Raw genomic sequence first — 24886 nt, forward strand, 5'->3', positions numbered from 1 at the left:
GATTATCATTATTATTTTTAGCCAAAAATCTGAATAGAAAATACACAAAGTTATGTAGGCCAGGGCTGGGTATCCTGTGGCTCTTCAGGTGTTTCTGGACTACAACTCCCATCATCTCTGATCACTGGCCTTGCTGGCAGTGTCAAACAACAGGTGGCCCTCCCTTTGCCTGTTCAAGGCTTGCTATTGAAACAACCTTAAAACCACAATAGCAGCAAAACATGGAATAGAAAGAACAAGTTAAATATTGGCAGCAGTAAAAATAATCTGACCTTGGCAGATACTCAGGTGGCAAGGCACTTGCAAGCTTTCCTGTGCTATTTGCTTTATTAAACCATATATTGTTTGTCAACCACATGCCAGTGTGATTTTTGGAATCCGGGTAGAATTCTGGCAGAAGTTGTGACTGCTGGGATGCCTCCAGTCCTAGTTGCACAGGGATGCTGCTATAGTCTCCTTGCAGTGTTTGGCTTGCAATGGCACAGAATTCAATATGTAGGCGCAGCTCTAGACAGATGCTTATTTCCTAAACTTGCATGGAATGGATGCAGCTGTTGCAAATGTGATCATACTAGCAGATGTGCAAACCAAAGGACTTGGGGAGACTGGGATGGGTGGAGACTTTGTTGGCCGGAGACAGATGTTGAGAAATCACTCTGATGAACTCCATCATAATTTTCATAGGCTCTCCATTTTGGTCTGACTCTGCTTTCCTTGATTTCAATTGGGACACGAGCTAAAGAATGCTCTGCACTCCTACAATTCCCACTAGTGTTAGGTTATATCCAATACCTTTGCACGCACACCACAGGAATGCTTTTATTACATTTCGGGGAAATATGTTTAAATGTGCTTGAACCTTATGGCCAGCTATGATGTGATCTGAGAAGACAATCCCTTAAGGAAGATTAAGCAAGTATGGAATATGCGGAGAGAGCCTACAGCAGCTTTCTCTGTTGTACCTGACATTCAGTTTTTTATTTTATTTAATAGGCTGATAGATTGGAATATATATATTGAGTAAAGATGTGTGCACCATACAATGAGGCTTTATATATGGGACAGACAGCAATGAATCACAGCCTTTTTCTAATGTGCCTCATCTCTGCCTTTTCATTCTTTGCATTTAAAGCCGGAATTAGATTCAGCTGCAATGAACTGTTTATTCCAGCACCCCTTAGGCCACAAAACTCCTCCTAATCTAAGCAATATATCAGAATCTGCTATTCCTATTAATAGGTTGCAAGTGTAACATACAATATAAAATCTTTGATTCGCCCCTAATGCAGTACAGATGTGGAACCATATGCTTACTCGTTTTGAATACGCATGTGCTTCTTCACATTAAGCAGATTTAAACATATATATTCTTGAAAAGTCACACGATGCTCAGTGTACAGTTTGGCCCAGTGAGGTTTTTATTCAGCATGACTTTCAGAAAATTGGACCTTTTCTTTTCGTTTTTCCATCATTTGCTAACCAAGCGGAATCAATACCTTAGCTTCACAAATCCACTTATCAGCTCCCAAGCAGGTATCTGCAGTCAGATAATAAAGCATTCAGCTGCTTTCTAAAGGATGTGCTTACTAAGATTATTTTCTTTTGAGGGGAAATGGAGTTTAAAAGCACAGCAGAATGAGTGTAGGAATGAAGAGTGATTTGTCAGAGCTACTTTGTCAAATGAAATCCCCACCACATTTCTTCCCATTTCACGTAAATTAAGATTTAGGGGAGAAATGCAGGAAGAGTGTCCTGTTTCTGAGTTCTCAGGCTGTTTTAGACTGAAGTGTATATTCACTGTTTTGGTATAAGCTTCCAAAACTGAGATCCAAAGTTCTGTAAGAAGATTTCCACCCACCTTCTCTTTGTGTTCTTCATGCCCTGCAAAAGCCATTCAAGAAAGTCAGAGAATCATGCAAACTGGCCTCCTCTTTAGATTTACTACCAAACCTTTCCCTGAAGGGAATACGCGAAGATAGCGGGTGTTCTGCTTCTTCCTATTCAGGCACAACATCTGAGGATTTTTGTTGATGAGCAGTTTACAGATACAACTATTCAAAGTGTTGGTGTTGACCTTTAAAGCCCTAAACGGCCTCGGCCCAGTATACCTGAAGGAGCGTCTCCACCCCCATCGTTCTGCCCGGACACTGAGGTCCAGCTCCGAGGGCCTCCTGGCGGTTCCCTCATTGCGAGAAGCAAAGCTACAGGGAACCAGGCAGAGGGCCTTCTCGGTAGTGGCGCCCGCCCTGTGGAACGCCCTCCCAGCAGATGTCAAAGCGATAAATAACTACCTGACATTTAGAAGACATCTTAAGGCAGCCCTGTTCAGGGAAGTTTTTAATCTGTGATATTTTACTGTATTCTTTGTTTTTATGGAAGCCGCCCAGAGTGGCTGGGGAAACCCAGCCAGATGGGCGGGGTACAAATAATAAATTATTATTATTATTATTATTATTATTATTATTATTACAACTACTACTAATAGTGTTATCAAAATCATACTAGTAGTATGATTTTGATAACACTAGTGCCATTTCGCGAGGGCCTTCTATACATCCCTGTCTCCAGTGCAAGAAGCTATTTTCTCCACAGAACTGTGCTCCAGAAATTTAAAGTTGAGTGGTGCCTGAGTTGCACAATGAGCCTCTTTGGATCTGAGCTACTCACACTGCAAATTGCCAGTCTCTAATCCAACAAGGCAATGACCAGTTCTAACAGGTCTCTTAACATTCTGTGATCTAATTTGCACATTTTTGCAGATGTCTGCATGAAGGTGAAAGTCTTTGGCATTGCCAGATTATTTTTACAAATGGAGGAGTAATGCAGATTTGTATAAAATAAGTAGTGCAAGAAGTCAAAGGATTATTTCTGCACTTTGATTTATTTAAGTGGCATTTAGCATATGTATATGTTACAGTTCAGTATTATGCTTCAGGCAGTGATGCTTTACCATTTACAGTAAATATGTTGGATGCAGTGACCTGATAGCTTAGCAACAGATCTCTTTTGTTGATTCTTCCTTTTCCATTGCCCACTGAAAAGTAGGAATGGAGGTGAAATCAGACTTCGTTTACATTTTAATGGGCAGTTATTTAATTTTCATTTCTTAAGCCAATATGCAAATTGAAACACAAGTATCCTTTGAGATTTTCAATTTCAGAATTCTGTGGTGCAGTTTTCCATCCCATGTGTTCATAAATGCATATAGCAGAAATCTTCCCCAAAAAATCAGCACTTTCATGTGCATTTCTCCTATGCATATTTATATTCAGTTTTGCCCATACAGATTTTGGCAAGCAATTTATTCTCCCTTAATATTATGTGTTTTAATGTGATTTTCACAAATATATCCACCACCCCCCAAAATACATTTTTGTATACCATGTTTGGTTGGTCAGCTACATTGCACATTTTTGAGAAGTACAATTATGAAAGATAGCTGAGTTTGCTTTTGCCTATTTCTCTGGGAATGCAAATTAGATTCTAATTAAAATGTGAACTAAACTGATTTCATCTCCACATTTCAGTAGGAAGCAAACAAATCATCAAGGCCCATCTCCAGGTGCCTTGTCTGGTTTGTCTCAAGACAAGGAAGCAGAATTGAGTTGAGGCTCAAAGTGGTTCATCCTGAGAGGGGCTGGTTGCTTGAAAAACAGTGCCTGGTGCTTCCTTACTGCAGAGAAATAAGGTTTCTCATTTCACAGCCTATGTGAGTGGACTAGGTCTTGGAGGATGCACTTTTGAAATAGAAGCAGTTGTCATTTCCCCCCTGAGAATGTGGAAAGGGTGATGTCCCCCCCCCTTCATAATATTAGAACTTTGGACCATCTAATGAAGCTAAATGTTGGAAGATCCAGGAGAGATGAAAGAAAGTACACCATGCAGAGAATTTTCTCCCACAAGATGCAGCGATGGCTATCAACTTGCATGGCTTTAGAAGAGGGTTAGACTAACTCATGGAGTATAAGTCTATGAATGGCAACTAGCCCCAGTTTCTATGTTCTACCTCCACCATCAGACTCAGTGTGGCTTTGAATACCAGTTACTGGGAATTGCTGGTGGGAAGAGCGCTGTTGAACTCACATCCTTTCCATAGGCAACTGGTCAGCCACTGTGACAACAAGATGCTGGAAGAGACGGCCTTTGATCTGACCCAGTGGGGGTTTTCTTCTTAAGAAACATGTTGGGCAGTAAATTTGAACCCATCAATTTTCTCTTCTCCTCTCCTTTTGCTTTTTGCTTCCCTTGCTAATGTTGATGCTGCCCTCTTTCCCCTTTGGGTTTTGGGAAGTAAGCCCAAAATAAAATCTGTGAATTCTTGCCCATCTGCCACTACTTGGCTATTCCTAAAATTCAGCAGGTGCTGTCTGCTACCTTAAAACACTTGGTGCAATAAATAGCCATAATGCTGGCAAGGAGGAAGTGCCTTAAACACTTCCTTTTTAACTACTTTGATGAAGCTTCAGCTTTTACTGCCTGGCTGTTTCCTTTCTCTAACTTTCCCTGTATGGAATGTTAACTGCAGATTGAGATTTGGCAGAAAGGTAGATATTAATTGAGTCTCTCTCTGTCTTAACTTACTCAGCCATAACTTCCAGTGTTATGTTCAAAACATTTTCACTAATAAACACTTGCATTTGGAAGTAATTCAGTGGGATGTATGGAAGTGAGAGCAGGACCATACAGAAGGCTGATCACCGAAGAATTGATGCTTTTGAATTATGGTGCTGGAGAAGACTCTTGAGAGTTCCATGGACTGCAAGAAGATCAAACCTATCACTTCTTAAGGAAATCAGCCCTGAGTGCTCACTGGAAGGACAGATTCTGAAGCTGAGGCTCCAATAGTTTGGCCACCTCCTGAGAAGAGAAGACTCCCTGGGAAAGACCCTGATGTTGGGAAAGATTGAGGGCCCAAGGAGAAGGGGATGACAGAGGACGAGATGGTTGGATAGTGTCTTCGAAGCTACAAACATGAGTCTGACCAAACTGCGGGAGGCAGTGGAAGACAGGAGTGCCTGGCGTGCTCTGGTCCATGGGGTCATGAAGAGTCGGACATGACTAAACTACTAAACAGCAACAACATACTTTCAGAATAGTTTGCAAAACTTTAGGTTGCCATCTGCTGCGCTCACATAAATGGGTGAGGCTTTTCGCTTGGTATTGTAGGTACTTTTCTGCATGTGGAACTAGGGAGATGAAACTCTCCTTATTTCTCCCATTCACTGCTTTCCCTTCTCAGGGTCCACATACCAACATGTCAGTGACCAAGGGTCTACAATATCCTAGATCATTTTCATTCCATCCCATCCCACACTTCCAATGGCTGTCGAAACACTTGCCAAGATGACTTGTGACATTTCATCTTGCTTCCTATGTTCACCACTTCCTCTTGTCTGCTTTCTGTATCTGTCAAAACCACTGCCTACCCATTCTGATCTTATGCTACGTGTGTGTGTGTGTGTGTGTGTGTTTCACACCTCTCTCCATTGTCACATGTGTTCAGTCCACTTGCAGATCTCTCCCTTCAAAACACTGATAAGATCCTCACTCGCCCTTGTGTCCTGCCACCCAGGCTATTATTTCTGTTTACAGTTACATTTCCTCTTGTTGGCATGTTAAAGCACCCCATGGCATTGATAGCAGGTTGCTTAATTTAATCTTAATTTAAGATTAAGAACTAGGGTAATATGGTGACTTTGAGACAGCAAGCCGCAAATCTATTAATAAACCTATTTCCTCCTGCTGTGAGTGCAATAAGAGACTTGACATGCCCTCAGCTTCAGCCCTTGATCTGTAATAAAAGAGGTAACACCTTGGCCTCGCTTTAGTGGGTGGCGGCTGCTGTTGTAAGGATTGCTGAATGAGTTTATTATTTATTTAAGTAATTTTCTTTAAAAGCATTTATAAGCCAATTATTAAAATAAATCTCAAAGCAGTGTACAATATTAAATAGTATTGGGGAACCTCTGTTCCTCAGGCCTAGTTAGCCCCACCTACCCTCTTGATTTGGCCTGTGAGGTTGTTTTTGCCACCTGTCCTATACCTGGCATCATAAGGTTTGTGCCTGGAAAGTCCAGCAGAAAGGTGTGCACAGTACTTTGCCAGAATCAACTATCAGCTGATTGTTGGTGCTTGCAAAAAAAAAAAAAAATCAGTGTGCTGTCTTTTTTGTGCTATGCAAGTCATGACAATCAGCTGGTTGTTGGAGCAGGCAAAAATGAATCACTTGACACCAGGTGATTGACAGGTAGGCAGCCTGGAAGTGTTGGTGGAGAGATAATGAAGTGGTCCACCAGCCAGAAGTATTAACCCACTCCTAATATAAAAGTTACTGTAAAATGTATGATGATACAGACATACAGTGGAACCTCGGGTTACATACGGTTCAGGTTCCATACGCTTCAGGTTACAGACTCTGCTAACCCAAAAATAGTATCTTGGGATGAGAACAGAAATCATGCGGCAGCAGCAGGAGGCCCCATTAGCTAAAGTGGTGCTTCAGGTTAAGAACAGTTTCAGGTTAAGAACGGACCTCCAGAACGAATTAAGTACGTAACCAGAGGTACCACTGTATATAGGGCAACAGTTAAAAAATATGTTGTTGCATGCCACCCCAATCTCCAAGTGTTGCAAAATTCTAGCGGTTCCAGGCTATTACCCAGAGTTGATGCTCTGAGGCACAGCAAAGATTGTGGTGTCTTTAGGCTATATGGTTTATTTACACACATATACAACCTGAAGAAGTGGCTTAGTCATGCTTGCCCCATGACCCAGAAAAACTGTCTGCGGACAAATGTTGGCACCCTTGGTCAGTAAAGCGAGATGAGCGCCACAATCCCAGAGTCGTCTGCGACTGGACTTAACTGTCAGGGGTCCTTTACCTTTACAACCTGAGTCTATTATGGAGGGGTTTGCAGCATTAACGCCCAGAAAGTGTCTTGCTTCTCCCATAGCCACAGCCTTGGATTCAAGTAGAGATCTGGCATGGCAGTCTCTCTATGCTTACTGCTTGGCTTCTGGCCCACATCACTGCAACTGAACACAGGCTTTGTCCTTCTAACTAACCGTGAGCTGGGGGAGGGGCCCTACCCTTTTGCTGTCTCACACAGAGACCATTCCCTTTGTTTCCGTTAATAGCCCATCACCAGGCAATCACCTCAACACAGAAATCTAGCCTGGCTTATATTTTAACACTTGCTGAATCCAGCAGTTAGACGTATCTTGCAAACAGCCTACTGCCTCCCCACCAAACTCATAATAATATACAGATTTCAGGGCCCAGCAGTAAAGGCTGGGAAATACCCAGATAAAAAGGTGAATATGAAACACTTTGATCACACCAAAGCTCCGTATGAATGCTGATACAAACATGGCGCTTGGTTCCCCAGTATAAAGTGAGATGTTTCAGAACAGTTGTAGAGTTGCTTGTGCTATATTTCACGTTTGCCAAAGTCTTTCTTTCACAGACTTAAAGGCATCACATCATGCAAACCTGCTTTCATTTCCTGCAGATCAGCTCCAGGGTCCACAATTTGATATTATTCAAATTTTAAGACTTGAAAGTCATCCTCCAAGTGCCCACAGAATTAAAAGCTGCCTGCAGTATACCTTGTTAATCTTTGTTCTCCCCAGCCTGCCTTAAAGCCACAGAACTGGTGGTGGTGGTTGTGAGGTCAATCTGCTTTTTTAAAAAGGCCTTTCAATAGTACTTACGCTCTCAGCTTTTCAGAATAAACACAAGAATACATCTTTATAAGGCAATAAATGTAATTGCAGCTTATTGATGTATAGAGAACCTGGTTTCAAGCCAGCCATGGCTGTCCGCCATAAAGTATACCGTATACACTTTACTGTCCACTTGGCTGCATGCTGACTACAAGTAACTAATTTTTATTAGTCCTTAATTCTTGAGGCTTATGAAAGTTATTTAACCAAGCTTTAACCCAATAAACATATACACTACACTGCTTATACTAAAGAACCATTCCCTGCTTTGGAAACTCAAGATTCATATCTTCTTATGCCTTGGACATGGCAGCATAGTTAAATCTTGCCTAGAAAACCCTTCCAAGTCCTGCAGGTTATTAATCTGGTTTTCAAAATCTTGGTTCTTTCACTTTCAACAGTCATATTTCTGAAGGGGCAACTCAAAAAGCTGTTTACACTGGAACCGTTTTATCAGTCTTTGCGTTATCCCCACATACTGTAATGGGAGAACCGAAACAGAGAGGACTTCTGAATATTTCCAGCCAGCATTTCCATAATTGGTTTATATAAATGAATTTTTGTGTTCATGAATGTCAAAGAAGTGGCATTGCAGATCATACTTCTGGGAAGCACAGAGGGAACCCCCACTCCATTTTCCTTTATGGAAGGAGTGATTGTGGATGCTTCTGGGGAGAGGGGAGTTTGTAATCTTGTCCCCACCTTTCGATGTGAGCTGAAGTTTGGAGAGAGAGCAGCAGGAGATTCCCGCACTGCAGGAGGCTGGACTAGATGAGCCTGGGGCCCTTCCAACTGTGATTCTATGAGTGAGGATGCTGCTACTGTCTATAAATGCAACCTTGTATATTTGGTGGGTGGGGCTGGTTGTCTCTCTTGTATTTCTGTATTTTGCATCCATTTGTAGTCATCATGGTCCCTATAGGCTTTGCCCCAAACTTGCTTGTGGACTGGAATTCAACTTCCAGTTGGAATTGTACACTTCTCTGGATTTTTCAGAGCAGTCTTGGCAAACGAAAAGTACACACACAAATGTGTGTATGCGTGTGTGTGTGTGTGTCATACAAGATTACTTGTATACAGACAAATGCATTGAAAAGTGCCCATTTTATGTCAATAATGTTTGCTCTTTAGATGCATACTTTTTGTGCATTCTTTCAAAATTGGATTTATGGGAGACCAAAACTGGATGGAATGAGGCTGGTCCGTCCACCCACAGCATAGACTGCATGGTTACATAACACACAGAAGGTGCTGGTCCACTTTAGATGAGTATCACCAGCACCTGCAATTTGCAGTGATGGTTATGACCGCCACACACCATGGTAGATAATCTAGCAGTCTATTCACACATTACTCATTATTCACACATTACATAAAAGAGCTGCTCTGAGAAGGTAACAGCCAGAAAGTTCAAGATGCTTTAAAACCTGGATTTGAGGAACTGGAGAAAGCATAGGAAACTGTTCTCTACCATACAGTGGTACCTCAGGTTACATACGCTTCAGGTTACAGACTCCACTAACCCAGAAATAGTGCTTCAGGATGAGAACAGAAATCGTGCTCCGGCAGTGCAGCGGCAGCAGGAGGTCCCATTAGCTAAAGTGGTGCTTCAGGTTAAGAACAGTTTCAGGTTAAGTCGGACCTCCGGAACGAATTAAGTACTTAACCCGAGGTACCACTGTACTAGGATAGTATAACATAGCATTACCTGCGCTTGACTGATAGCAGCTCAGGTGGGGGTTAAAAAGAAACTGTAGCAATGTTTGTACACATGCCTCACAAATGAAAATATTGAGGATCCACAACTGATCTTTCACAAACATCAGGAAAAACCAAAGTGGCCTTTTTAATACATTTAGTACATTTAAGTACATTATTCTAGAATACTAGTTTATACGGTGCTGATATCGTGTGGCAACATATCATAAAATCTGGAAGAGAACCCACCAGCAACTATTCCACTATAAAGTACGGGAAGGCCCATAATAAGCCAAGACCAGCAGTGAACCTCTTGTTCCTTGAGCTGAAAGACAAATATATTTATTGAATGTTGGATAACAACTCTGTTTTTGTTAACTTTTGGAGTTAGAAGGTTGGTGCATGATTTGCAGGATTTGGCAACCATTCTTGGTGACGGTTCCAAACTTACCTAAGCAGTCCAAGTTTAAACCTTATCTGAAACTTGCTTATTGTGGATAATAATGTGTGAGAGAGCATTGTAAGTTAAACTGCATGATCCAGTCATGTGTTTCATGCTGTGGACACATGAGGAGCTTAAAATGTTGTGAGGTTATCTTCACCCAATATGCATTACCTGATTTGTTTTCCCCTCCCACCCAAAACTCCTTTTCATTTGCACAATGGCTATCTAAGCTGTACACACCTCAGCATAACTGAGGTCTGTGTTTTCAGATTGGATGTACGCTGGCCTGAGGGAAAACACACCACACAGGAGCATTTCTCAAGAAGCTATAGGATATAGATCAGGGGTACGCAAACTTGGGCCCCTGGGCCACAAGCAGCGCACAGGAATCGTTTAACCAGCCCACGAGCCACCCCCAAACCGAGCTGCCCACTCGGCGAGTACCCATGCACTGCGCTAAACCGGCACAGCGCGACATGGGGACTTGCTTCCGCAATGCCAGAAATTGCGTCTGTGCAGACACAGATGCCAGAAATTGCATCTGCACAGGCACCAGAAATCATGCACGCGCATGCAAAGATGCCGGAAATTGCGTCTGCACAGGCGCCGGAAATCGCGCACGGAGGGATCTCCGCTGGAGTGAACCGGCCCAGACAAGGTAAACCTCGTTGACCCTTGATATAGATGGATTGTAGTTAATGCCATGTGTCACTTCAGACACCAGCAGTGGAGTGAACGTTAATATGTACAAGGCCTCAGAGTCCACTGGATTTTAGTGGAAGAGAGTTAAACCCTTAGAAGTCAATGGGGCATCAGAGTGTTAACTGTGGCTGGATCTTGCTCAATGATTTGTCACACTGAATAATTTTTATTTCAGCTGTCAGCTTTCCGGATGACTTCAGCTAGAAGCAGGAACGTCCCTCCTTAATAGTTCTCTCTGATGATTTCTGATGAGATAAATCATTTGGCACTCTTTTAAATACAGGTTTATGGAGCACCGTGGGGAGAGCAGGGTGATTTCATTTGTTGGCTTGCCTTTTAATTAGACTAACTAATGCACCTAAGATTCCTGGAAATGGAGAAAGAGTTATGAATAAGAATGGCAATTGAACAGTTCATGTGGTAATGGTTAGATAGAGTGATTAAGAGCCTCACACCAGTTCTGTGCCATTGTTCTGGACACAGCGAAGGGGATGTTAGGGCTGCTGCTGTACCCCATAGACACAGGGGGGAAATTGCTTTGGATGGGGGCTGCTTTACCTCAGCGCACTTTGGGCCAGTTTTGCTTTGAGGCAGATCCGAGCAAGAGCCTGGCCTTGGTTTCCCAAAGCTTCAGACATCTTCCTTCCTAGGCAAGCCAATGGGAAAATAAGACTGCATGCCCCTGAAGAATGGCTGTGTGAAGGCCGAACCCTCCCCCAGCCATTTTTCACATGCAAGTCAATGAAGAATTTTACATTTGCTTTCCTGGGAAGAGAATAATAGAATCATAGAGTTGAAAGGGACTGCAAGGGCCTCAAACCACCAACCTTCTGGTTTACAGCCAGATGCACTGACCCACAGGATTAGGGATTAGGAGCTGCCTTTCTAAAAATGGCTGCATAACAGCCCTTCCCCACTTCCTTCCCCATCTGGGGGCAACTGGATCCTTGGCAGGAATGGGGGGGGGGTGCTGTATGCAGCTAAACAGATCTACTGCTTTTGTTGACTTTGTCAGTGGAGATGCACTTCCAAATATATGTGTGTGGGGAGGTCCAGCCCATAGGTCCCTGGATGCTTGCTGGCAGGTGGGATTCCGTTTTCAGAGGATCAGTTATTATCCCCCAACAAGTCAGCAGAGACAGAGTGGTCAACAATGCAGACAGCATGGAATCACCTCTGAAGGGTGATAGTGTGAGCTCTGAAAGGTATGCTTTATTTATTCATTTAGAGTGCTTATTGCCAGAATAGCCTTCTAAGTGGTTTGTGGTTTTCACAGATGCCCCAATGATTTAAAAGCTATAAATGAATCTAGAAGCTGGGACAAGCCCGTTTAACTTCAGACCACTTTGGGGAAGATCTGCTTCACTTTAGAAGGCATCTGAATACCTCCACAGTCACTAGCCTCAGTTTGGGATTGTGTATTTGACAGGGCTGCCACACCAAATATAATATAAATTGCCTTCTGGAGTTGGGTCATCATAACACCTACTAATATTCCTGAATGTTTTTCTTTTCATTACTGATTTATTCTTTTTATGTATCAATTTGCTCTTGGGTGATGATTTGGTTTCTTTTGGTTGATCACCATACCTCTGATCAGGCTCAATATGTGACTGTAGACACAGAGCTAAACCACAGAACATAGGTGGGACCCCTGTGGCCTTCAGGTGTTATTGGCCTCCAGTTCCCATCAGCCCCTGCCAACAAGGCCATTGGTAAGGGATGATGGGAGCTGTAGTCTCACAAATTCCCTCCACCTACAACAACAGTGCAATTCTGTACTTATTTACTCAGAAGCAGGTCCCATTGACTTCACTTGAGATTGGTCCCAGATAAGGAATACAATTGCAAACTTAATGTACTGATTTCCCATTAAATACGGTGGTTTTTAACTTCGTGATGAGGAAGCCTCATTTATTTAAATGGATATGAACATTTTTAATTTTGTCAAAGCTGAACATAAAAAGACCTCCTTTAAGGATGGATGTTCAGTAAGAGAGACAGAGCAAAAGCAAAGTCTTGGCAATTCAGCCTATAAATTTATTGTCATTGGAGCTCATGCATTTTCCAATTGCTTGGATTGTTTACGAAGCTTTACTTTAATTAAAATAAAGTAATTTCTTTCTGCTAATGACTACTTCTCTTTAAAGTGTCACTGGAATTCTGAAGGAAATATACTTCTAGCAATTTAATCAAACCGATCTGTGTTCATCTAATGTTTCCATCTCGTAATTGTGGGGATATTCATAATATACCCTTGAGAAATCTGCTGTGTATGATTTATTGTTGGAAAGAGATGCATGCAGTACCGAATACATTTTGAGGTCTCCTGCCATTATCCATATGCCATATATTACTTGTACATAGAGAGAACGAGTTGTTCTTGTTTTTTACATGCTAGCCCTGCCTATGCTCGTTTCTCACTGCTTTTGAAAAGTGCCCACATGCATACAAACTGTCCATGAGACTGCATCCCTGTTTTGCAAGTGTACCTGTCACATGTACAGAGCCTGTGCATGCACGGAGGCAGAGGTGGGGCTGGTGGGCATGGTCTAGATTTCCCAGTACGTGTGTTCACGTAGGACATGTGTGGGAAGACCAGTCTGCTCTTTTATTTTTTAGTTTCTTACAGAAATCCTAGGCATCAGCACCAGGTGAAGAGAAGTAAACACTGATAAAAGCGGATGCCCTTTCTAGGGAGGGGCAGAGGCATTCTAAAGAAATTGTGACTTGTCAATTGCAACCTAGTTACCAACTACTAATAGCTATTAGCCGCACGGGTAGTAAGAGGAATTGTTTTAGCTGAATGGGAAAAATAAATTGCAGCAACTGAAGCAGAGGAAGGAAGGGTTGAATTAGCTTTGGAAGAGTGAAGATTTTCCCCAAAGAAGCTTTGATAAGTAATTCCATGTTTTGATGCTTCGGACGTGAATGGCAACAGTGTGAAATGTTCTTACAGCAAAAAGTTTGGAAATAGTTCAGAAAAAGAAGCACCACAGGTCGTTCAGTATACATTGGAGGATGATTAAGTTAGCTTTCACGTCAGGATTGAGGGGGAAATAGCAGGATATGGATAGATAGATGATAGATAGATAGATAGATAGATATAGATAGATAGATATAGATAGATAGATGATTGATAGATAGATAGATAGATAAATGATAGATAGATAGATGATAGATGATAGATTGATAGATGATGGATGGATGGATAGATAGATAGATAGATAGATAGATAGATAGATAGATAGATAGATGGATGATAGATAGATAATAGATAGATAGATATAGATAGCGATAGATAGATAGATAGATAGATAGATGATAGATAGATAGATAGACAGATAGATAGATAAGCTCAAGGCAGCATATGTGGTTCTCCCCCCCCCCCATTTTATCCTCACAACAACCCTGTGAAGTAGGCTGTGTGAGGCTGTCACTGACTCCAAGGTCACCCAGAGAACTTCATGGCTGAGCAGGGATTTGAACCCTGGTCTCCCAAGTCCAATCCTCGTCCAATTCTCAAACCACTGCACCATACTCTCCTGTTTCAGGATTACTGCCTTGCTGTCTAAAGTCATTAATCATTAGGATTCATTATTTGAATATGAAAGAAATGGACATCTCTCACTGCTGAAAAATAGGCTTTCTTCCCCGCCGTCATTCTCTGTTGTCAGATCACACTGAACACTGTTTACAGGGATGTTGAACTGAATGTCTTCGGGCACAGAATTAGACCATTTTACTGGCTTCCTTTGCAGGGAACGAGTAAACACTGTGCCCTCTTAAACTGGAGATTTTGACGTTGTAACTGAAGGTAACAGTAACAGAGCGCAGACCACACCAAGCCGAATTTCAGTTGGATAGATTTTGCTTGAACCAGGTAGGTCTCGAAAGTGAGAGGGAGGGAGAAACTGCCAGCATCCCATACCCTCCAACATCCTTCACTTCTCCCAACTGACTCTACTCTCTCTCACACACAGCCCATTTTTTCTCCCCCTCGCCACAGAGCATTTCCTAGCAGAAGAAGGGTGAGTGTCACCACCACCACCAGACTAACAGGACAGAGCACCCACACCCTCCACTGTCCTGAGAAAATCCCTTAATCCCAATTAATCCCAACAAACTACCCTCGAAGGAGCACGTGTGTCCACCACCAGAGGTACCAAGCCACCCCAAACAACCCCATACACACCAATATGTATAGAATAAAATGATAGGTCTACAATATGAACAAATATTTTAATAATACAAAGATATAAAGGGCTGTCATGTGAAAAACATGATTGAAATGACATGAACACATACTTCTGTCTGTAATTTTGACCTTTCCAAATCATCATTACTTATGTATGCTATATTCCTTTCCTTTTGCCTGCATGAGTTTTCTATAGAATTCTCTGTTAGCAACAATCCCCAACTCTAATTAACGTGGTACCAGATAGCCCAAACAGACCAGGCAATCTGCTGTTAGAATTTAAAGTAATTCTGAAGTTTTTTGTCATTGTGATATCAACAAGAAACTATTTGAAGCAACAGCTACACCAAATAAAATACATTTATGATTCTAAACATCAGGCATAGATATTCTAGAATGTGCATCAGAAATCCTAGAGTGTAAATAATAAACCGTGATTTGGCATGTGTTGTAAATCTAATATGCTAGGAAAAGTGTGTCAGCTTTCTAAAGAATGCATTTCTATAAATTCTCATTGGATTTCACACCTTTTCCCATTTAAAAATTGTTGGAAGGAATTGTTTGCTGATATACAGCCTTTGTTTAACATTCTATTAATATATGCAAGGGGAAGCTACTTGTAATATAGAAATTAAATATACATTTTGATTTTGTTAAATTTATCCCCTCAAAAGAAAAAAACAAAATAGAAGTGTAAAAGAGACAGTTCTAATGAACAGTCAAAAGCATCTGCCAGGGCCGAGACTTTGCAACTAATCTCTTGCACTCAAAACCATCCTGATATATTAAATTATTTTGGCAATGGGTCTCAGAAGCTTAAGAACTAAAAACTGATTTTGTTTCCCTCCTCAGCTTTAGTTATTCAATGTGTTCAGTTTAATGGTTCTGTAGGAAGTGACTGTAACTCTGCATTGCCCTGTGTATAAGATGTTAGGAAAAAAATGTTGCTCTATGACCAGTGAAAATGTGAAAATGATTTCTATTGATTATTTACAAGAACAGACATGTAATAGCTGCTCTCTTGTGATAGGGTCACCTCCAGGCAGTTGAACAGGAAAGCTTCTCCAAACTGGATGAGAATTTATCCCACATTTTACCTAGAAACTGAACATGTGAACATTATGCCTATGACCACTGCTGTAAAATCAGAATCAGTGAAGATACAAAGAGTGAATTCTCAGATCACCTTGGGGTTGTGGTCTCATGCTGTTTTAGACTAACAAACTGGTTAGTAATAATCATGGTTAGCTGAAAGAAGTCACCCTCCGTTTGAATTGGTTGTAAAAAATGCAAGTGTTAGTCCAATGTTCACAACCCTGCTTGCCAAAACCTGACTTTTATTTTCTCCAAATCAGATTATTATTTGTTTTCTTGACTTTTGTTACCTTGCTTGCAGCAAACCTCTCCCATTCTCTGGAGGTCATTTTGCTGTCTATTAAGTTCCATAACCCGGTATTTAAAAAGTGAGTCTTTATTATTATTTAGAGCAACAGATACGTTGTTTCTCTGCTTGCTTTGGCCACACTGTCTCTAATCAGTTTGTTTAATTTTCTGGGTTTTCCCCTGAAGAAGAGAGGTATTCTTATCATTTGCCAGATGTAAAGAGGAGAGGCCAAATACCTTAACAGGGTGCCAATGTTTCATTGAAAATAGTCAGATACTGAGGGTAAAGAGATACTTGTATATCAGTCTGACCTTCCTGGTTGAGTTCACATATGGAAAATGACTGACATTTGGACTGACTTTCTTGGGTGCATAAATATGTGATTTGATGAGGATTTGTAAGGGAGCTGATGAGGAGAGAGAAAATCCTCACAATTCATTTTCCACACTGAAATATCTATGCTTTAGTTTTAAAGGGCTTCAGTTTTTTCAGCTGACCAATATATTTTATACTTAGTTATTAGAACCACCTTTTGCCTCAGTTAAATTACTTGTGAGTACAGTGGTACCTCGGGTTACATACACTTCAGGTTACAGACTCCGCTAACCCAGAAATAGTACCTCGGGTTAAGAACTTTGCTTCAGGATGAGAACAGAAATCGGGCTCCGGCGGCACAGCGGCAGCAGGAGGCCCCATTAGCTAAAGTGGTGCCTCAGGTTAAGAACAGTTTCAGGTTAAGTATGGACCTCCGGAATAAATTAAGTACTTAACCCAAGGTACCACTGTATATATTTTGTAAGTAATTTGATGAAGAGGGGAAGAAATCCTCACAATTCATTTTCTATGCCTCTGCTTTAGTTTTAAATGGTTTCCATTTCTTCAGGTGTCCAACAGCTTAATGATTAGAACCATCCTTTGTCTCAATTAAATGACTTGTGAATGAAGTTCTTTACAAATCTTTGCATTTAATTCAGCTGCCACCAGCCCGGGACATTAGAAGCTGCCTTAGACCAAGTCAGACCCCTGGTCCACCTAGAAAAGTATTGTCTTCACTAACTGGCAATGGCTATCCAGGGTTTCAGGCAGGGAACTCTCCCAGCCCTACAGGGAGATAGCAGTAGACTATCTACCAATGAGCTGTGGCCCTTCCCCTCTAGTCACATAAAACAGAACTGTAACTGCTTTTGTTAGCAAGATATGTTGCTTCACAAGTTTCAAGGAAGCCAGAAAATCAGAGCCGCCTTTCCCATTGGGCTTATAGGCGCGTTGCGCCAGGATGCCAGCCTCTCAGGCGCGCCCCAGCAAGTGGGGGAGCTGCACGGCAGCCTCCCCTTTCCCTGCACGCCAGCTAGCGGCACCTCATTAACCATATGGCTGGTGGGTGTGCAGCTTCCTTCCCAAGCCCCTATGGGAGGAAAGCAATCCCTGCAGAGGCTTGGGAAAAGGTCAACAACTCTGGGAAACGGTGTGTTTGTGTGTGTGTGTGTGTGTGTGTGTGTGTGCGTGCTGGAAGGATCTCTGCACCACAGCGCCAGATATGCTTAAGACGGCCCTGCAGAAAATGTACCAATGGAGAACTTCAGCTACCCTGAGGCTGACTGGGTGAGAGACTCCACTAAGCATGGAATCTCCAGCAACTTGCCGACATGAATTGCTGACAGCTTCTTCTTTCAGAAGGCAGAGGAAGGAACAAAGAGATTGGCTCTCCTTCACATAATCTTAAAGTCCCAATTTATCTCCCCAGTACCTTCTTTATAGTTTGGGAACTCAGGTGAATTCTGCGTTTTGGTTTTAATGGCAGACACCAAGTCTAAGGTTCCAGAAATATAGCCAAGTAGTAGCCATCAAAACCAGGTCATAACTATTCAAGGGAATGTGAATTTTGAATCAAAATTATCTACATTTTACTTTATTCCTACCTCTTTTCTTTATATTCTTATTTTAAAAGGCATACTTTGTACGCAAACTTAATGACATTTTGTGAAGTTCTTTCCATTTGGGGAATAAGTTTCTTTTCAATCCAATTCAAGAGAATTATCTTTAGGAAGGAACTCTATATGACTGAGGGCTGCAGATGAAACAGCCTTTTTTCTCTAGTAATTGTGTGAGTGTGCCCTGCTTGCCATAATATAATAAATATCTATTAACTCCTGCATGTTTAGAGAATAAGCTCAATTTAATAACATTAAGAGACAAATAAGTAAACATTAGCAATTTATTAATATTAAGAGAGCCTTGGGATTTCAGTGTCAAAGATAAATGTACAAGATTGCATTTGTGGAGCTATTCTACCAGAAAAACCTATTGTAAGGCTAATTGCATTCCAAATGTTTATTGAAAACATATACTGTAAATATTGAATTTTAGCAAGCCTGCTTCAGAATGGTATCTGTTAACTGTCAATGAAGGGTCTCTTTTGCAAACAACCAGCCAGTGGAATTTCCTATGCAATTACTGGCAAGCTGTATATTCGACATGCTCAGACTGTGACCGATTCAACCCGCTTACTCTTTACAGATGTAGGCTGCTCCTCATTTTTAACTGACAAAGTTACACAGAAGTACAGCATTGTTGGTTTTTTAAATTTAAGTTTAAGAACCGAAATTCTACACAGGGATGTGTGGTGCAGTGTGATGTTAAGGCTCTAGTTAATAATGTTAAGAGACAAATGTATTCCTGCCCACTGCTTCAACTAAGCTTAGCACTTAGTATCACCTTGATGTCCTATGAAGTGGTATAGAGAATTTTACCACACACCCTTACTGGATTGGAAATGGGGAAGAGAAGGCATTAAAAAATCTCCTTGCCATTTGACAAAAGAAATGACCAACATACGTAGTTATAATGATGATGTCAGTTTCATAAATGCAAGTTATTAGTTGCAGACTTCCAGTGGTCAGGACATATGGGTCATCACAACAAAAGTCCAAAATTTCAACAGTTCTTTCACAGAACTGTTATTAATATTGTTTTGGCCCTTACAATTTCCATAGAAATCTCATCAAACAGTTCCCAGAAATGCTGAGAATCCCAGCTAAAGAAATTGCTCAATTTCCTCTGAATAGATAAGGTTTTGATTTGGATAAAGTATTTTGCTGCTAGAAGGTTGGAAATGGTGCATCTTTTGACAAGTGTTTTTAGTAGAGACGTTTGAATTATGCAAAGCTGATGAAAGGAAGAGGAAGAAATAGGTATCTGTTCATCTGTTGACTCAGGCAACGTAATCTGAAACAAAGGAAATGGACATGTGGATGGCAATGCAGTAGAAAAAGGCAGAGTAAGAATCTTCTGGAATCAATAGAAAATCAGAATGCTTTTAATAAAGCCTTTGCTTTCTCCCTAAATACAACTGGTGTCAGCAGATTTATATTCAGGGTTGAAGAGAGAGAGAGAATGTTTTAAAGATTTGGCTGGAAAGAAACCAGCCTCCGATATCTCCAAGATAGGAACCGCTATCTGCCTCCCCAAGACTTGTTCATTTCCATAAACATCTATATATGTTCTCATTGGTTGAATATTTCTAATAGAATAAAATAAAAATTATTCAACAACTCTGCTATCCACCCAATGAGACTAGATGCAAAGACTTGGCTTTGATGTTGTTCTTGATCTTTAACTTTCCAGGAACGTAACAGTGAATTTTATGGTGGGCAAACTATCAGTCTTGCCCTTCCCTTCGTTCTTCAGGGGAACGAATTAATTAATTATTAATTTAGTGGTGTATACATTTGCTATACATTTATATATTATTAAAAGCAATTAACGTTTTAAAAACTGTTGCAAAGTTTCTCTGGGAATTTGGGGAAGAGTTGTGTTGGTGACATATCAGGTCCTAGTCACCAGGGTTATCCACAGACAGTCCTGTCCGTCCCCCGTCCCCCCATTTAAGTGGAAACACTCTGAAAAGCTGCAAGGCCTGTCAGGGGTCAGCAAACTTTTTCAGCAGGGGGCTGGTCCACTGTCCCTCAGACCTTGTGGGGGCCCGGACTGTATTTTGAAAAAAAAATATGAATGAATTCCTATGCTCCACAGATAGCCCAGAGATGCATTTTAAATAAAAGGGCACATTCTACTCATGTAAAAACACGTTGATTCCCGGACCGTCCGTGGACCGGATTTAGAAGGCAATTGGGCCGGATCCGGTCCCCAGACCTTAGTTTGCCTACCCATGGTCTATGGACTTCCATTTTCATCACTACCCTCCTTTAGTACTCCAGCCTTAGGCACCTTGAGCTGCATTTGGAGGAAAGGTGAGGCAGAAAATAAATGTCAGTACAGTCATACCTCATGTTACGTTTGCTTCATAATACGTTTTTTCAGGTTGTGTCCCGCGGCGACCTGAAAGTACCGGAAAGGGTTACTTCTGGGTATTGCCACTCTTTGCCGCTTGTGCATGTGCAGACACGCAAAATGACACCACGTGCATGCACAAAAGCGGCAAATCGCAACCTGCGCATGCGCAGAAGTACCGCTGCGGGTTGCATTGTGCTCATGTGGCGAACGGGCCTCCAGAACAGATCCCGTTCACAACCAGAGATACCACTGTATAGAGAAGGTCCTGGTGGAATCACAAGAAGACTTTGCCATTCTAAGGTACCTGTAGTGGGGCCTGCCTAGGAGATTAAACTCCCCCCACCTCTATCATTTGAAAAGAGAAAGTCCCACAAATAGGCCAGTTCCTAAACATTTTCTCTACTTAGATATTACAGTCTCTATGCAAGACATGTACCGTCTTGCTCCTTTTTATATGTTATAATCTTGCATAGAGACTGCAATATCTAAGTGGGGGAAATGTTTAGCACTACCTTTTTAAAAGACTACCGGAACGCAGAAGGAGGGCCTCTGCTTTGCAGGTAAAAGTCTCCAGATACAATGTCTGTTATCCAGTTGAAACGGATCTTAGGTAACCAGGTGAGGAAAAGGATCTCTGCCTCAGTAGAGCATCCTCATTTTTTCATTTTTCTTTTTTTGAAATCGTTTTTATTTGATTTTAAAAATATAAAATTATAACAATACCAAATACATATCCATATAAAGAGATTTCTCTGAATCCAGAGACTTTCCCCCACCCCCCTCCATGTGTCCTATTGTCAACATTTTCAACTGCATATTATTTCATAATCTATATTTTATATCTATCCATATTATCCATAGTATGAGCATGCTAAAAAATGGTAACATGACTTGGGAATTCAAAAGATATTGAGGTTGAATTAATATAATTTTGCTTGGTAAATAAGGCGAGTGTAAAATTGCATAGATTAATAATGACTGCCAAGTGCTTGCAGTTAAATTATATGTTAATATTTTATTTATTTATTTTATTATTTGATTTAGCATTAAATGACATTTTCAGTAAAATTCTTTGGTTTTCCAAAAGTAATTTATATGCTTCATCACACGTAGATTTATCAAGTTAAATGTTCTCCGGTCACAATAATAATAACAAATTTGGATTCCTCAAAATACCCAAAAATATATTTCTGAGAAAAAATATTTTGAAGAAATTTGCCAACATTAAGTATCCCCCCTAAAATGACACACCCTGCTGCCCCAAGCCTTTAAGAGCTGCTGTCGGTCAGAGTAGGTAAAGCCTCCCTAACTACATAGACCAGGCGGGGCCACTAGGTGGCGCGTTGGAAGATGGCTGACAATAACAACTCTCTGACCCATACGAGGTATTAAGGGGCTGCTATGGGAAGTAGGCAGCCTTCCCGGCCCCCCCAAGGGGATGGGGGGGACTGCCTTGCCAGCGGTGTTCATAGTGCACCCCCTGATCCGAGAGATGGGGATGCCAAACACTTGGCACAAGCCCTCGGTGGAGTCAGATCTTCCCGACGCCGATTCCAATCAGCGCGTGCTGGTTGCTTCAGCTTGGAATTATAATTGCAAATAATAGGATTGGAAAGAAGGCTGAAGCACATATATCAAGTGAAGCTCGACGATAAGACTGCTGATTAATGGATCTCTGTGACCGGGAGCGACGGATGGATAAGTAAATCTTTTGATGAACCACCACTAGGAGAATGTATGGCTGGAACGAAGGGGGGGTGGAGGAAAAAACTCTTTTTTTCCTTGCATGATGTGATAATAATAACCCTCCACCCCAGAAAGAAATAAGATCGTCGCGTTTTAATAATCATAAACAGAACTTTAAGAACTGTGTGGGGGAAAATATAATATAATAAGAGAAGATCAAATGGTGAGAAAGAGGAAAATTTCTATGACGCAGTTAAAAAAAAAAGGCGTCTCGCCAAGACAGGCTGGCCGGAGAAGAAAACAGGGGGGGGAGAATCAGGATTGCGCGAAAGAGAAGGAATGTTGGAATGCAAGTTTGACCTGACAGAGCCCCCTAATTTATTTGATTTATTGGGCTAGCCTGAGGGGAAAAAATGGACAGACCGAAGATTAACTTTGTGTATGGAAGTATTTAACAGAGGTTGTTCCTGAATAATATGAGTTTGGAAGAGCATAAAACCCACACAGAGACGCCAAATTTTCAATCTGTTTGTGAAAATCATCAGAGATTGCAAAGAAAGGAATAAATGATAACAACAAGAAGAGAAAGAAAGTAATAAAGGTCTATCCGAATCGAACTGGATGGAACTGTCTAATAAAAGCAGCAAATAAGTGATGTCTGGAGTCATCTGGAATTTTGGACTCGTGCGGAGCTTGATGTATGGGTACCCCCCCCCAAAAAAAATTAAAATTTGGCTGTATAATCTGGAACTAATGTGATTTGAACAATGTGATGTGATTGGCCTGTTAATAAAAATTATTTCAAAAAAAACAACAAAAAACTACATAGACCAGGCATAGGCAAACTCAGCCCTCCAGATGTTTGGGACTACAATGCCCATCATGCCTGACCACTGGTCCTGTTAGCTAGGGATGATGGGAGTTGTAGTTCCAAACATCTGGAGGGCCTGACATAGACCAATGATCTGACTCAGTCCAAGCCAGCCTTGTCCAGCCTAGCGCCCCCCCCCCCCCGATGTTTGGTTTACATCTCCCATCAGCCCCTCTCACCATCACATGGCTATTCTGATTGAGGCTGATGGGAGCTGTGGTCCAAAACCTCTGGAAGGCATCAGATCAAAAAAGGCTGCTCTAGTAGTCTAAGACATCTTCATATCTTCACTTTACAGACCAGTAAATGATAGCAAAAGAAGAAGAAAGTAGGTTACTGTAGCCTGGGGACTGATAATCTGTTGGATTGTACTGCTTTACCCATTAGAATTTCAGTTTTCCTGTTTTTATTTTTTTCTGCACTTCAATAAATGTCTTCAAGTAGCATTTACTGTAGGAAATTGTTGAGTAAGTGGTTTTTGAAAGGAGAATTTACTAACAATGGTTTATAGGCCACCTGTTTGCTCTGTAATTGACAGTTAATAAAATGTGGTGATTGCAGAGGTATAATTGCTTTTTACTGCCTTTTCTTAGTAGATTTAATATACAATGAGTTTCATGTGAAGACTGATAATGAGGGGTGCCTTGAAAAGAATTAATACAGCAGCACAAGAGAGAGAAGCAAATCTGTTCTGAATCCTTGTCAGAAAACAGTATAACAGCATATTTGGAAGAGATAAAGATAACAGAGAAATACCGGAACATTTGTTCACTAGCCAGAATAGTTGTTCCTGAATGTGCTTACAGGAACGTAATGTGACATGTGGCATTATTTTAAATAAGGAACATGCATTGGATGGTCTAAGTAAAATGTCCTAGGAGAAACAGCTAGTGTGTGACATCCACATTTTGTGGTTTGTGTGTCTTGCCTGCAGTTGGTTTTGAATGGGAATAACTTTCCGATTTCCATCCAAATCTTCTGCTTTTGGTAGACTTATAATACAGTCCTGTGCATGTCAACTCCCATGTGGGTGGCTGTAGGACCAACTAGGAAGATAGACAATAACTTTTACCATCTCTCAGTAGACACAGGAAACTCCTAACTCTGCCTGGCTGCAAAAGCCAAGTCCACCTGATGTGTAAACATTACAATGACACTATCCACACTCATTCATATGAATAAATTACTTCCAAATAAAAAGACTGACCCTAGACCCTCTTGTTGTGTCTTCCTTGGTCTAGTGAAGAGGTGGGGAATCTGTGGCCCTCCAGGCATGTCATTGTGGGACTGCAACTCCTATCAGCCATGGACGATGGTCAGGTATGATGGGACACAGCTTTCCTGCATTGTGTAGTGCTTGATCCTTGTCTTTCTTGCTGTGCCTCCCTTGCTCTAGCAACTTGTCTCAGTGTGGGGACAAGCCACCTGGGTGCAAGACTTTATTTGAAGGTATAGGGCCTGTGCTCTGATCCACCAAGTCTCTAATTTCAGACTTGTTGGTTTTAGGTTGCCACAATCTCAGTCTGCTTCTGCCTCTTTTTCTCTCACACACATCCATCCATCCATAATATGGGCTCAATAATACTATCATTTGGTAATAATTACTGAGATATATATAGTAACTCACCCAGATGGAGCAGCTCTATGGCTGCAGCTCATAAGGTTACCAGACGTCTCTGTTTCCCGGGGACAGTCCCCGGATTTACAAATCAGTCCCCTGACAAAATCCATCTATTTAGTAGGAAGTTGAAAAGTGTCCCTGGATTCTTTGAAAAAAATCTGGTAACCTTACCATAAAGGAAATGATCAATGGAGCCATAGTTCCCCACCTGTGCTTTGCTTAAGTGTATGAGGCAGAAAACATGGCCTTGCTGCACTTGTAGG

General features: G+C 41.4%; 1 long non-coding RNA gene across 2 annotated transcripts in view; it reads left to right on the top strand.

The window, feature by feature from the left end:
• The first annotated feature begins 11742 nt into the window (after window positions 1–11742).
• The window catches only part of LOC310658328, a 38863-nt gene continuing 25719 nt past the window's right edge, over window positions 11743–24886 (top strand). For both annotated transcript variants that reach the window (XR_014502237.1, XR_014502238.1), the window contains exon 1: window positions 11743–11775. This is a non-coding gene — a long non-coding RNA (uncharacterized lncRNA). The remainder of the gene's footprint in view (window positions 11776–24886) is intronic.

This window comes from Podarcis tiliguerta (assembly GCF_965153285.1).
Source record: "Podarcis tiliguerta genome assembly, chromosome: 10".
NCBI classification, from domain to species: Eukaryota; Metazoa; Chordata; class Lepidosauria; order Squamata; family Lacertidae; genus Podarcis; species Podarcis tiliguerta.